The sequence below is a fragment of the Heptranchias perlo genome, unplaced genomic scaffold, assembly GCF_035084215.1.
Source record: "Heptranchias perlo isolate sHepPer1 unplaced genomic scaffold, sHepPer1.hap1 HAP1_SCAFFOLD_579, whole genome shotgun sequence".
Taxonomy (NCBI): domain Eukaryota; kingdom Metazoa; phylum Chordata; class Chondrichthyes; order Hexanchiformes; family Hexanchidae; genus Heptranchias; species Heptranchias perlo.
The window spans coordinates 67,154-79,289 of record NW_027139601.1 but is presented as its reverse complement, the minus strand read 5'-3'; positions in this window follow the sequence as shown (position 1 = coordinate 79,289).

The following is a 12,136-nucleotide window of genomic DNA, read 5'->3' as shown; positions in this document are numbered from 1 at the left end:
GAGATGGGGTGTGATAGGCCAGGGGTGGAGGTGTAGATGGGGTGTGATAGGCCAGGGGTGGAGGTGTAGATGGGGTGTGATAGGCCAGGGGTGGAGGTGTAGATGGGGTGTGATAGGCCAGGGGTGGAGGTGGAGATGGGGTGTGATAGGCCAGGGGTGGAGGTGTGGATGGGGTGTGATAGGCCAGGGGTGGAGGTGTAGATGGGGTGTGATAGGCCAGGGGTGGAGGTGTGGATGGGGTGTGATAGGCCAGGGGTGGAGGTGTAGATGGGGTGTGATAGGCCAGGGGTGGAGGTGTAGATGGGGTGTGATAGGCCAGGGGTGGAGGTGTAGATGGGGTGTGATAGGCCAGGGGTGGAGGTGTGGATGGGGTGTGATAGGCCAGGGGTGGAGGTGTAGATGGGGTGTGATAGGCCAGGGGTGGAGGTGCAGATGGGGTGTGATAGGCCAGGGGTGGATTCAGGACGGAACAAGGCTCTGGAATTCCCTCCCTAAACCTCTCTCCCCTCCTTTAAGACGCTCCTTAAAACCTCCCTCTTTCACCAAGCTTTTGGTCACCTGTCCTAATATCTCCTCATGTGGTTCGGTGTCACTATTTTTGTCTGATTTACGCTCCTGTGAAGCGCCTTGGGACGTTTTCCTCCGTTGAAGGGGCTGTATCAATGCGAGGTGTTGTTGCTGGTCGAGAAACTCTCAATGTTCACAGCACCGAACGCTGTGCGAGGAAAATGCAACACTCAGCGCGAACAGCAAGTGTCTGGTGGAGCCACATTCTTCTCCCAGTTTGTCCCCTCCTCCCCTGAAGACGCTAACACTCTCTGTGAGGCGGATGCCACTGGCCACTGGCCACCCTCCGGTACCTCGCTCGAGTGGCCAATCTTCATGGGGTGAGCCCGGACAGTCGGTGTTGAAGGATACTGAACTGTGGAGGACATCACAGCCGGCTCCAATCCCGTCCTGGCCCGAGCCCCACACCCAGCAGGCAAGTGATCAGGAACCCCCGGCTGATTTTCCCACTCCCTAACGGGGGCACTGAGGCCAACTGAAGCCCCCCCCCCCAACCCACTCCAGATGAGCTCGGCTAACAGCGCAGACTGGGGATGGGACCCGAGGCTCTTATAGGTGTGCCTCAGGGCCACACGAGTGGCACAACCACCCTACTGAAATCGGCTACATGGACCTATTAGACTAGAAAATCTGGGGTCATTCTCCTTGGAGCAGGAGGTTAAGAGGAGATTTAATCGAGGTGTTCAAACTCAGGAAGGGTTTTGATAGTTTCTCCTTATTTATTCTGTTTCCAGTGGCAGGAGGGTCGGGAACCAGAGGACACAGATTTAAGGTGATTGGTGAAAGAACCAGAGGGGGAGATGAGGAGAGTGTTTTTTTACGCAGCGAGTTGTTCTGATCTGGAATGCGCTGCCTGAAAGGGCGGTGGAAGCAGATTCAATAATAACTTTCAAAAGGGAATCGGATAAATACTTGAAGGGGAAAAATTTACAGCGCTGCGGGGAAAAGGCCAGGGAGTGGGACTAATTGGATCGCACTTTCGAAGAGCCGGCACAGGCAAGATGGGCTGAATGGCCTCCTTCTGTGCTATACGATTCCACGTAGGGTCAGGAGGTTAACACAGGGGCCTGATCCAGACCAACCCCCAAGATCTTGCTCCCTGTCCCCCAAATATTTAGGCTGGCTTTGTTTCTTTTGTTGATATCTTCAGTCACGTGGTTCCTTTGGTCTGAGCTTGCGAATTTCAGCTTCGATCTGCTGTTCGGGTCCTGGAGAGAGGCTCTGTCCTGTGCCAGGGTCTCTGCGAGCTCCGGCCAGGCGGTTTCGGAGCTCGGTGAGCTGCTGGTGTGAGAGACCCCTCATGTGCCTGGTGCCAGGGCGGCGGTGTGGCAGCCCCTCGTGCGACAGTGCCAGCGCAGAGTGGGAGGATAAAGACAGAACCTGCACTTCCTGTCGGTGGTCTCCCACCAGCCGTGCGATCTGCTCTCACTAATTTATTAGGCCAGAGTTTAGAAAAACAAAGGCAGAAAACTAAAAGGATGAACTGTCTCTCTTCTGTCAAATGGGCATTTCTGCATTATCGTGCACAATGTCTCTGTCTCCGCCTCTTGTGCACGACCGTGTGTCTCCGCCCCTCGTGCCTGACTGTCTGCGTCTGCGCTTCTCGTGCCTGACTGTCTGCGCCTGCGCCTCCGCCTCTCGTGCACGGCTGTGTCTGACGGTGCCTCCGCCTCTCGTGCACGGCTGGCTGTGTGCCTCCGCCTCTCGTGCACGGCTGGCTGTGTGCCTCCGCCTCTCGTGCACGGCTGGCTGTGTGCCTCCGCCTCTCGTGCACGGCTGGCTGTGTGCCTCCGCCTCTCGTGCACGGCTGGCTGTGTGCCTCCGCCTCTCGTGCACGGCTGGCTGTGTGCCTCCGCCTCTCGTGCACGGCTGGCTGTGTGCCTCCGCCTCTCGTGCACGGCTGGCTGTGTGCCTCCGCCTCTCGTGCACGGCTGGCTGTGTGCCTCCGCCTCTCGTGCACGGCTGGCTGTGTGCCTCCGCCTCTCGTGCACGGCTGGCTGTGTGCCTCCGCCTCTCGTGCACGGCTGGCTGTGTGCCTCCGCCTCTCGTGCACGGCTGGCTGTGTGCCTCCGCCTCTCGTGCACGGCTGGCTGTGTGCCTCCGCCTCTCGTGCACGGCTGGCTGTGTGCCTCCGCCTCTCGTGCACGGCTGGCTGTGTGCCTCCGCCTCTCGTGCACGGCTGGCTGTGTGCCTCCGCCTCTCGTGCACGGCTGGCTGTGTGCCTCCGCCTCTCGTGCACGGCTGGCTGTGTGCCTCCGCCTCTCGTGCACGGCTGGCTGTGTGCCTCCGCCTCTCGTGCACGGCTGGCTGTGTGCCTCCGCCTCTCGTGCACGGCTGGCTGTGTGCCTCCGCCTCTCGTGCACGGCTGGCTGTGTGCCTCCGCCTCTCGTGCACGGCTGGCTGTGTGCCTCCGCCTCTCGTGCACGGCTGGCTGTGTGCCTCCGCCTCTCGTGCACGGCTGGCTGTGTGCCTCCGCCTCTCGTGCACGGCTGGCTGTGTGCCTCCGCCTCTCGTGCACGGCTGGCTGTGTGCCTCCGCCTCTCGTGCACGGCTGGCTGTGTGCCTCCGCCTCTCGTGCACGGCTGGCTGTGTGCCTCCGCCTCTCGTGCACGGCTGGCTGTGTGCCTCCGCCTCTCGTGCACGGCTGGCTGTGTGCCTCCGCCTCTCGTGCACGGCTGGCTGTGTGCCTCCGCCTCTCGTGCACGGCTGGCTGTGTGCCTCCGCCTCTCGTGCACGGCTGGCTGTGTGCCTCCGCCTCTCGTGCACGGCTGGCTGTGTGCCTCCGCCTCTCGTGCACGGCTGGCTGTGTGCCTCCGCCTCTCGTGCACGGCTGGCTGTGTGCCTCCGCCTCTCGTGCACGGCTGGCTGTGTGCCTCCGCCTCTCGTGCACGGCTGGCTGTGTGCCTCCGCCTCTCGTGCACGGCTGGCTGTGTGCCTCCGCCTCTCGTGCACGGCTGGCTGTGTGCCTCCGCCTCTCGTGCACGGCTGGCTGTGTGCCTCCGCCTCTCGTGCACGGCTGGCTGTGTGCCTCCGCCTCTCGTGCACGGCTGGCTGTGTGCCTCCGCCTCTCGTGCACGGCTGGCTGTGTGCCTCCGCCTCTCGTGCACGGCTGGCTGTGTGCCTCCGCCTCTCGTGCACGGCTGGCTGTGTGCCTCCGCCTCTCGTGCACGGCTGGCTGTGTGCCTCCGCCTCTCGTGCACGGCTGGCTGTGTGCCTCCGCCTCTCGTGCACGGCTGGCTGTGTGCCTCCGCCTCTCGTGCACGGCTGGCTGTGTGCCTCCGCCTCTCGTGCACGGCTGGCTGTGTGCCTCCGCCTCTCGTGCACGGCTGGCTGTGTGCCTCCGCCTCTCGTGCACGGCTGGCTGTGTGCCTCCGCCTCTCGTGCACGGCTGGCTGTGTGCCTCCGCCTCTCGTGCACGGCTGGCTGTGTGCCTCCGCCTCTCGTGCACGGCTGGCTGTGTGCCTCCGCCTCTCGTGCACGGCTGGCTGTGTGCCTCCGCCTCTCGTGCACGGCTGGCTGTGTGCCTCCGCCTCTCGTGCACGGCTGGCTGTGTGCCTCCGCCTCTCGTGCACGGCTGGCTGTGTGCCTCCGCCTCTCGTGCACGGCTGGCTGTGTGCCTCCGCCTCTCGTGCACGGCTGGCTGTGTGCCTCCGCCTCTCGTGCACGGCTGGCTGTGTGCCTCCGCCTCTCGTGCACGGCTGGCTGTGTGCCTCCGCCTCTCGTGCACGGCTGGCTGTGTGCCTCCGCCTCTCGTGCACGGCTGGCTGTGTGCCTCCGCCTCTCGTGCACGGCTGGCTGTGTGCCTCCGCCTCTCGTGCACGGCTGGCTGTGTGCCTCCGCCTCTCGTGCACGGCTGGCTGTGTGCCTCCGCCTCTCGTGCACGGCTGGCTGTGTGCCTCCGCCTCTCGTGCACGGCTGGCTGTGTGCCTCCGCCTCTCGTGCACGGCTGGCTGTGTGCCTCCGCCTCTCGTGCACGGCTGGCTGTGTGCCTCCGCCTCTCGTGCACGGCTGGCTGTGTGCCTCCGCCTCTCGTGCACGGCTGGCTGTGTGCCTCCGCCTCTCGTGCACGGCTGGCTGTGTGCCTCCGCCTCTCGTGCACGGCTGGCTGTGTGCCTCCGCCTCTCGTGCACGGCTGGCTGTGTGCCTCCGCCTCTCGTGCACGGCTGGCTGTGTGCCTCCGCCTCTCGTGCACGGCTGGCTGTGTGCCTCCGCCTCTCGTGCACGGCTGGCTGTGTGCCTCCGCCTCTCGTGCACGGCTGGCTGTGTGCCTCCGCCTCTCGTGCACGGCTGGCTGTGTGCCTCCGCCTCTCGTGCACGGCTGGCTGTGTGCCTCCGCCTCTCGTGCACGGCTGGCTGTGTGCCTCCGCCTCTCGTGCACGGCTGGCTGTGTGCCTCCGCCTCTCGTGCACGGCTGGCTGTGTGCCTCCGCCTCTCGTGCACGGCTGGCTGTGTGCCTCCGCCTCTCGTGCACGGCTGGCTGTGTGCCTCCGCCTCTCGTGCACGGCTGGCTGTGTGCCTCCGCCTCTCGTGCACGGCTGGCTGTGTGCCTCCGCCTCTCGTGCACGGCTGGCTGTGTGCCTCCGCCTCTCGTGCACGGCTGGCTGTGTGCCTCCGCCTCTCGTGCACGGCTGGCTGTGTGCCTCCGCCTCTCGTGCACGGCTGGCTGTGTGCCTCCGCCTCTCGTGCACGGCTGGCTGTGTGCCTCCGCCTCTCGTGCACGGCTGGCTGTGTGCCTCCGCCTCTCGTGCACGGCTGGCTGTGTGCCTCCGCCTCTCGTGCACGGCTGGCTGTGTGCCTCCGCCTCTCGTGCACGGCTGGCTGTGTGCCTCCGCCTCTCGTGCACGGCTGGCTGTGTGCCTCCGCCTCTCGTGCACGGCTGGCTGTGTGCCTCCGCCTCTCGTGCACGGCTGGCTGTGTGCCTCCGCCTCTCGTGCACGGCTGGCTGTGTGCCTCCGCCTCTCGTGCACGGCTGGCTGTGTGCCTCCGCCTCTCGTGCACGGCTGGCTGTGTGCCTCCGCCTCTCGTGCACGGCTGGCTGTGTGCCTCCGCCTCTCGTGCACGGCTGGCTGTGTGCCTCCGCCTCTCGTGCACGGCTGGCTGTGTGCCTCCGCCTCTCGTGCACGGCTGGCTGTGTGCCTCCGCCTCTCGTGCACGGCTGGCTGTGTGCCTCCGCCTCTCGTGCACGGCTGGCTGTGTGCCTCCGCCTCTCGTGCACGGCTGGCTGTGTGCCTCCGCCTCTCGTGCACGGCTGGCTGTGTGCCTCCGCCTCTCGTGCACGGCTGGCTGTGTGCCTCCGCCTCTCGTGCACGGCTGGCTGTGTGCCTCCGCCTCTCGTGCACGGCTGGCTGTGTGCCTCCGCCTCTCGTGCACGGCTGGCTGTGTGCCTCCGCCTCTCGTGCACGGCTGGCTGTGTGCCTCCGCCTCTCGTGCACGGCTGGCTGTGTGCCTCCGCCTCTCGTGCACGGCTGGCTGTGTGCCTCCGCCTCTCGTGCACGGCTGGCTGTGTGCCTCCGCCTCTCGTGCACGGCTGGCTGTGTGCCTCCGCCTCTCGTGCACGGCTGGCTGTGTGCCTCCGCCTCTCGTGCACGGCTGGCTGTGTGCCTCCGCCTCTCGTGCACGGCTGGCTGTGTGCCTCCGCCTCTCGTGCACGGCTGGCTGTGTGCCTCCGCCTCTCGTGCACGGCTGGCTGTGTGCCTCCGCCTCTCGTGCACGGCTGGCTGTGTGCCTCCGCCTCTCGTGCACGGCTGGCTGTGTGCCTCCGCCTCTCGTGCACGGCTGGCTGTGTGCCTCCGCCTCTCGTGCACGGCTGGCTGTGTGCCTCCGCCTCTCGTGCACGGCTGGCTGTGTGCCTCCGCCTCTCGTGCACGGCTGGCTGTGTGCCTCCGCCTCTCGTGCACGGCTGGCTGTGTGCCTCCGCCTCTCGTGCACGGCTGGCTGTGTGCCTCCGCCTCTCGTGCACGGCTGGCTGTGTGCCTCCGCCTCTCGTGCACGGCTGGCTGTGTGCCTCCGCCTCTCGTGCACGGCTGGCTGTGTGCCTCCGCCTCTCGTGCACGGCTGGCTGTGTGCCTCCGCCTCTCGTGCACGACTGGCTGTGTGCCTCCGCCTCTCGTGCACGACTGGATGTGTGCCTCCGCCTCTCGTGCACGACTGGATGTGTGTCTCCGCCTCTCGTGCACGACTGTCTGTGTGTCTCCGCCTCTCGTGCACGACTGTCTGTGTGTCTCCGCCTCTCGTGCATATTCTGGTAACAATTCCAGTGCGGTGAAATATCGACGTATTCTTGGAATGGGTTCACACGCAGCATCCTCCACACCACCGAGTTCACTAGCAGGCTGGTCGTGCGCAGAAAGCGGACACGTTCACTACTGCAAGGGAACGTCACACCTCAGGGTGACTCTTACTGTTGTCGGGGGTGGAGGGTTTCAGACAGGTTCCCAGTTAAGGTTTGGGCTGTGGGTGGTGCCAACTGGGGCGAACGGGTGGAAGGAGTGAGTTATACAAGGAGAGCCTTACTGTCACAGAATCATTGCAAAGAGAGCTTCAGAACAGCCAGTGAGCTCTGCTGGAGAAGCTCATCGGGAAATAAGTCAGGTGGGTGGACAGGATACAAGCACGAGAGACAGAGAGAGAAACAGAGGGGGAGAGAGAGACGGGGAGCAAGTGAAATGGAAGGGAGGGGAGAAAGAGAGAGAGACAGACGGAAGGGTGGGGAGAAAGAGAGAGAGACAGACGGAAGGGAGGGGAGAAAGAGAGAGAGACAGACGGAAGGGAGGGGAGAAAGAGAGAGAGACAGACGGAAGGGAGGGGAAAGAGAGAGAGACAGACGGAAGGGAGGGGAAAGAGAGAGAGACAGACGGAAGGGAGGGGAAAGAGAGAGAGACAGACGGAAGGGAGGGGAAAGAGAGAGAGACAGACGGAAGGGAGGGGAAAGAAAGAGAGACAGACGGAAGGGAGGGGAAAGAGAGAGAGACAGACGGAAGGGAGGGGAAAGAGAGAGAGACAGACGGAAGGGAGGGGAAAGAGAGAGAGACAGACGGAAGGGAGGGGAAAGAGAGAGAGACAGACGGAAGGGAGGGGAAAGAGAGAGAGACAGACGGAAGGGAGGGGAAAGAGAGAGAGACAGACGGAAGGGAGGGGGAGAGAGAGACAGGGAGCAAGTGAAATGGAAGGGAGGGGAGAGAGAGAGAGACAGACGGAAGGGAGGGGGAGAGAGAGACGGGGAGCAAGTGAAATGGAAGGGAGGGGAGAAAGAGAGAGAGACAGACGGAAGGGAGGGGGAGAGAGAGAGAGAGACAGACGGAAGGGAGGGGAAAGAGAGAGAGAGACAGACGGAAGGGAGGGAAAGAGAGAGAGAGACAGACGGAAGGGGAGGGAAAGAGAGAGAGACAGACGGAAGGGAGGGGAATGAGAGAGAGACAGACGGAAGGGAGGGGAAGAGAGAGAGACAGACGGAAGGGAGGGGGAGAGAGAGACGGGGAGCAAGTGAAATGGAAGGGAGGGGAGAGAGAGAGAGACAGACGGAAGGGAGGGGGAGAGAGAGACGGGAGCAAGTGAAATGGAAGGGAGGGGAGAAAGAGAGAGAGACAGACGGAAGGGAGGGGGAGAGAGAGAGAGAGACAGACGGAAGGGAGGGGAAAGAGAGAGAGACAGACGAAGGGAGGGAAAGAGAGAGAGACAGACGGAAGGGAGGGGAAAGAGAGAGAGACGGACGGAAGGGAGGGGAAAGAGAGAGAGACGGACGGAAGGGAGGGGAAAGAGAGAGAGACGGACGGAAGGGAGGGGAAAGAGAGAGAGACGGACGGAAGGGAGGGGAAAGAGAGAGAGACAGACGGAAGGGAGGGGAAAGAGAGAGAGACAGACGGAAGGGAGGGGAAAGAGAGAGAGACAGACGGAAGGGAGGGGAAAGAGAGAGAGAGACAGAAGAGGGGGGGGAGAGAGACAGAAGTGGGGGGGGAGAGAGACAGAAGTGGGGGGGGAGAGAGACAGAAGTGGGGGGGGAGAGAGACAGAAGTGGGGGGGGAGAGAGACAGAAGTGGGGGGGAGAGAGACAGAAGTGGGGGGGGAGAGAGACAGAAGTGGGGGGGAGAGAGACAGAAGTGGGGGGGGAGAGAGACAGAAGTGGGGGGGGAGAGAGACAGAAGTGGGGGGGGGAGAGAGACAGAAGTGGGGGGGAGAGAGACAGAAGTGGGGGGGGGGAGAGAGACAGAAGTGGGGGGGGGGAGAGAGACAGAAGTGGGGGGGGAGAGAGACAGAAGTGGGGGGGGAGAGAGACAGAAGTGGGGGGGAGAGAGACAGAAGTGGGGGGGGAGAGAGACAGAAGTGGGGGGGGGAGAGAGACAGAAGTGGGGGGGGGAGAGAGACAGAAGTGGGGGGGGGAGAGAGACAGAAGTGGGGGGGGGAGAGAGACAGAAGTGGGGGGGGGAGAGAGACAGAAGTGGGGGGGAGAGAGACAGAAGTGGGGGGGGGGGAGAGACAGAAGTGGGGGGGGGAGAGACAGAAGTGGGGGGGGGAGAGACAGAAGTGGGGGGGGGAGAGACAGAAGTGAGGGGGGGAGAGACAGAAGTGAGGGGGGGAGAGACAGAAGTGGGGGGGGAGAGACAGAAGTGGGGGGGGGAGAGACAGAAGTGGGGGGGGGAGAGTCAGAAGTGGGGGGGAGAGAGAGACTGAAGTGGGGGAGAGAGAGACAGAAGTGGGGGGGAGAGAGACAGAAGTGGGGGGAGAGAGAGACAGAAGTGGGGGGGGGGAGAGACAGAAGTGGGGGGGAGAGAGAGACAGAAGTGGGGGGGAGAGAGACAGAAGTGGGGGGGAGAGAGACAGAAGTGGGGGGAGAGAGACAGAAGTGGGGGGGGGGGAGAGAGACAGAAGTGGGGGGGGGGAGAGAGACAGAAGTGGGGGGGGGAGAGAGACAGAAGTGCGGGGGAGAGAGAGACATGTGGGGGGGGAGAGAGAGACAGAAGTGGGGGGGAGAGAGACAGAAGTGGGGGGGGGGGAGAGAGAGACAGAAGTGGGGGGGGGGAGAGAGACAGAAGTGGGGGGGGGGGAGAGAGACAGAAGTGGGGGGGGGGAGAGAGACAGAAGTGGGGGGGGGGGAGAGAGACAGAAGTGGGGGGGGGGGAGAGAGACAGAAGTGGGGGGGGGGAGAGAGACAGAAGTGGGGGGGGGGGAGAGAGACAGAAGTGGGGGGGGGGAGAGAGACAGAAGTGGGGGGGGGGGAGAGAGACAGAAGTGGGGGGGGGGGGAGAGAGACAGAAGTGGGGGGGGGGGAGAGAGACAGAAGTGGGGGGGGGGGAGAGAGACAGAAGTGGGGGGGGGGGAGAGAGACAGAAGTGGGGGGGGGGGAGAGAGACAGAAGTGGGGGGGGGGGAGAGAGACAGAAGTGGGGGGGGGGGAGAGAGACAGAAGTGGGGGGGGGGGGAGAGAGGCAGAAGTGGGGGGGGGGGAGAGAGACAGAAGTGGGGGGGGGGGAGAGAGACAGAAGTGGGGGGGGGGGAGAGAGACAGAAGTGGGGGGGGGGGGAGAGAGACAGAAGTGGGGGGGGGGGAGAGAGACAGAAGTGGGGGGGGGGGAGAGAGACAGAAGTGGGGGGGGGAGAGAGACAGAAGTGGGGGGGGGGGAGAGAGACAGAAGTGGGGGGGGGGGGAGAGAGACAGAAGTGGGGGGGGGGGAGAGAGACAGAAGTGGGGGGGGGGAGAGAGACAGAAGTGGGGGGGGGGGAGAGAGACAGAAGTGGGGGGGGGGGAGAGAGACAGAAGTGGGGGGGGGGAGAGAGACAGAAGTGGGGGGGGGGAGAGAGACAGAAGTGGGGGGGGGGGAGAGAGACAGAAGTGGGGGGGGGGAGAGAGACAGAAGTGGGGGGGGGGGAGAGAGACAGAAGTGGGGGGGGGGGAGAGAGACAGAAGTGGGGGGGGGGAGAGAGACAGAAGTGGGGGGGGGGAGAGAGACAGAAGTGGGGGGGGGGGAGAGAGACAGAAGTGGGGGGGGGGAGAGAGACAGAAGTGGGGGGGGGGGAGAGAGACAGAAGTGGGGGGGGGGGGAGAGAGACAGAAGTGGGGGGGGGGGGAGAGAGACAGAAGTGGGGGGGGGGGAGAGAGACAGAAGTGGGGGGGGGGAGAGAGACAGAAGTGGGGGGGGGGAGAGAGACAGAAGTGGGGGGGGGGGGGGAGAGAGACAGAAGTGGGGGGGGGGGGGAGAGAGACAGAAGTGGGGGGGGGGGAGAGAGACAGAAGTGGGGGGGGGGGAGAGAGACAGAAGTGGGGGGGGGGGAGAGAGACAGAAGTGGGGGGGGGGGGAGAGAGACAGAAGTGGGGGGGGGGGGGAGAGAGACAGAAGTGGGGGGGGGGAGAGAGACAGAAGTGGGGGGGGGGAGAGAGACAGAAGTGGGGGGGGGGGAGAGAGACAGAAGTGGGGGGGGGGGAGAGAGACAGAAGTGGGGGGGGGGGAGAGAGACAGAAGTGGGGGGGGGGGAGAGAGACAGAAGTGGGGGGGGGGAGAGAGACAGAAGTGGGGGGGGGGGGAGAGAGACAGAAGTGGGGGGGGGGGAGAGAGACAGAAGTGGGGGGGGGGAGAGAGACAGAAGTGGGGGGGGGGGGAGAGAGACAGAAGTGGGGGGGGGGGGAGAGAGACAGAAGTGGGGGGGGGGGAGAGAGACAGAAGTGGGGGGGGGGGGAGAGAGACAGAAGTGGGGGGGGGGGGAGAGAGACAGAAGTGGGGGGGGGGAGAGAGACAGAAGTGGGGGGGGGGGAGAGAGACAGAAGTGGGGGGGGGGGGGGAGAGAGACAGAAGTGGGGGGGGGGGGAGAGAGACAGAAGTGGGGGGGGGGGAGAGAGACAGAAGTGGGGGGGGGAGAGAGACAGAAGTGGGGGAGGGGGGAGAGAGACAGAAGTGGGGGGGGGGGAGAGAGACAGAAGTGGGGGGGGGGGAGAGAGACAGAAGTGGGGGGGGGGGGAGAGAGACAGAAGTGGGGGGGGGGGAGAGAGACAGAAGTGGGGGGGGGGGGAAGAGAGACAGAAGTGGGGGGGGGAGAGAGACAGAAGTGGGGGGGGGGAGAGAGAGACAGAAGTGGGGGGGGGGAGAGAGACAGAAGTGGGGGGGGGGAAGAGACAGAAGTGGGGGGGGAGAGAGAGACAGAAGTGGGGGGGGAGAGAGAGACAGAAGTGGGGGGGGAGAGAGAGACTGAAGTGGGGGGGGGAGAGAGACAGAAGTGGGGGGGGAGAGAGAGACAGAAGTGGGGGGGGAGAGAGAGACAGAAGTGGGGGGGAGAGAGAGACAGAAGTGGGGGGGGAGAGAGAGACAGAAGTGGGGGGGGAGAGAGAGACAGAAGTGGGGGGGGAGAGAGAGACAGAAGTGGGGGGGAGAGAGAGACAGAAGTGGGGGGGAGAGAGAGACAGAAGTGGGGGGTGAGAGAGAGACAGAAGTGGGGGGGAGAGAGAGACAGAAGTGGGGGGGGGAGAGAGACAGAAGTGGGGGGGGGAGAGAGACAGAAGTGGGGGGAGAGAGAGACAGAAAGTGAAAGAAACCAGGAAAGAGGCAGAATAACAGGAACATAATGAGAGAAACGGATCTGGATGGA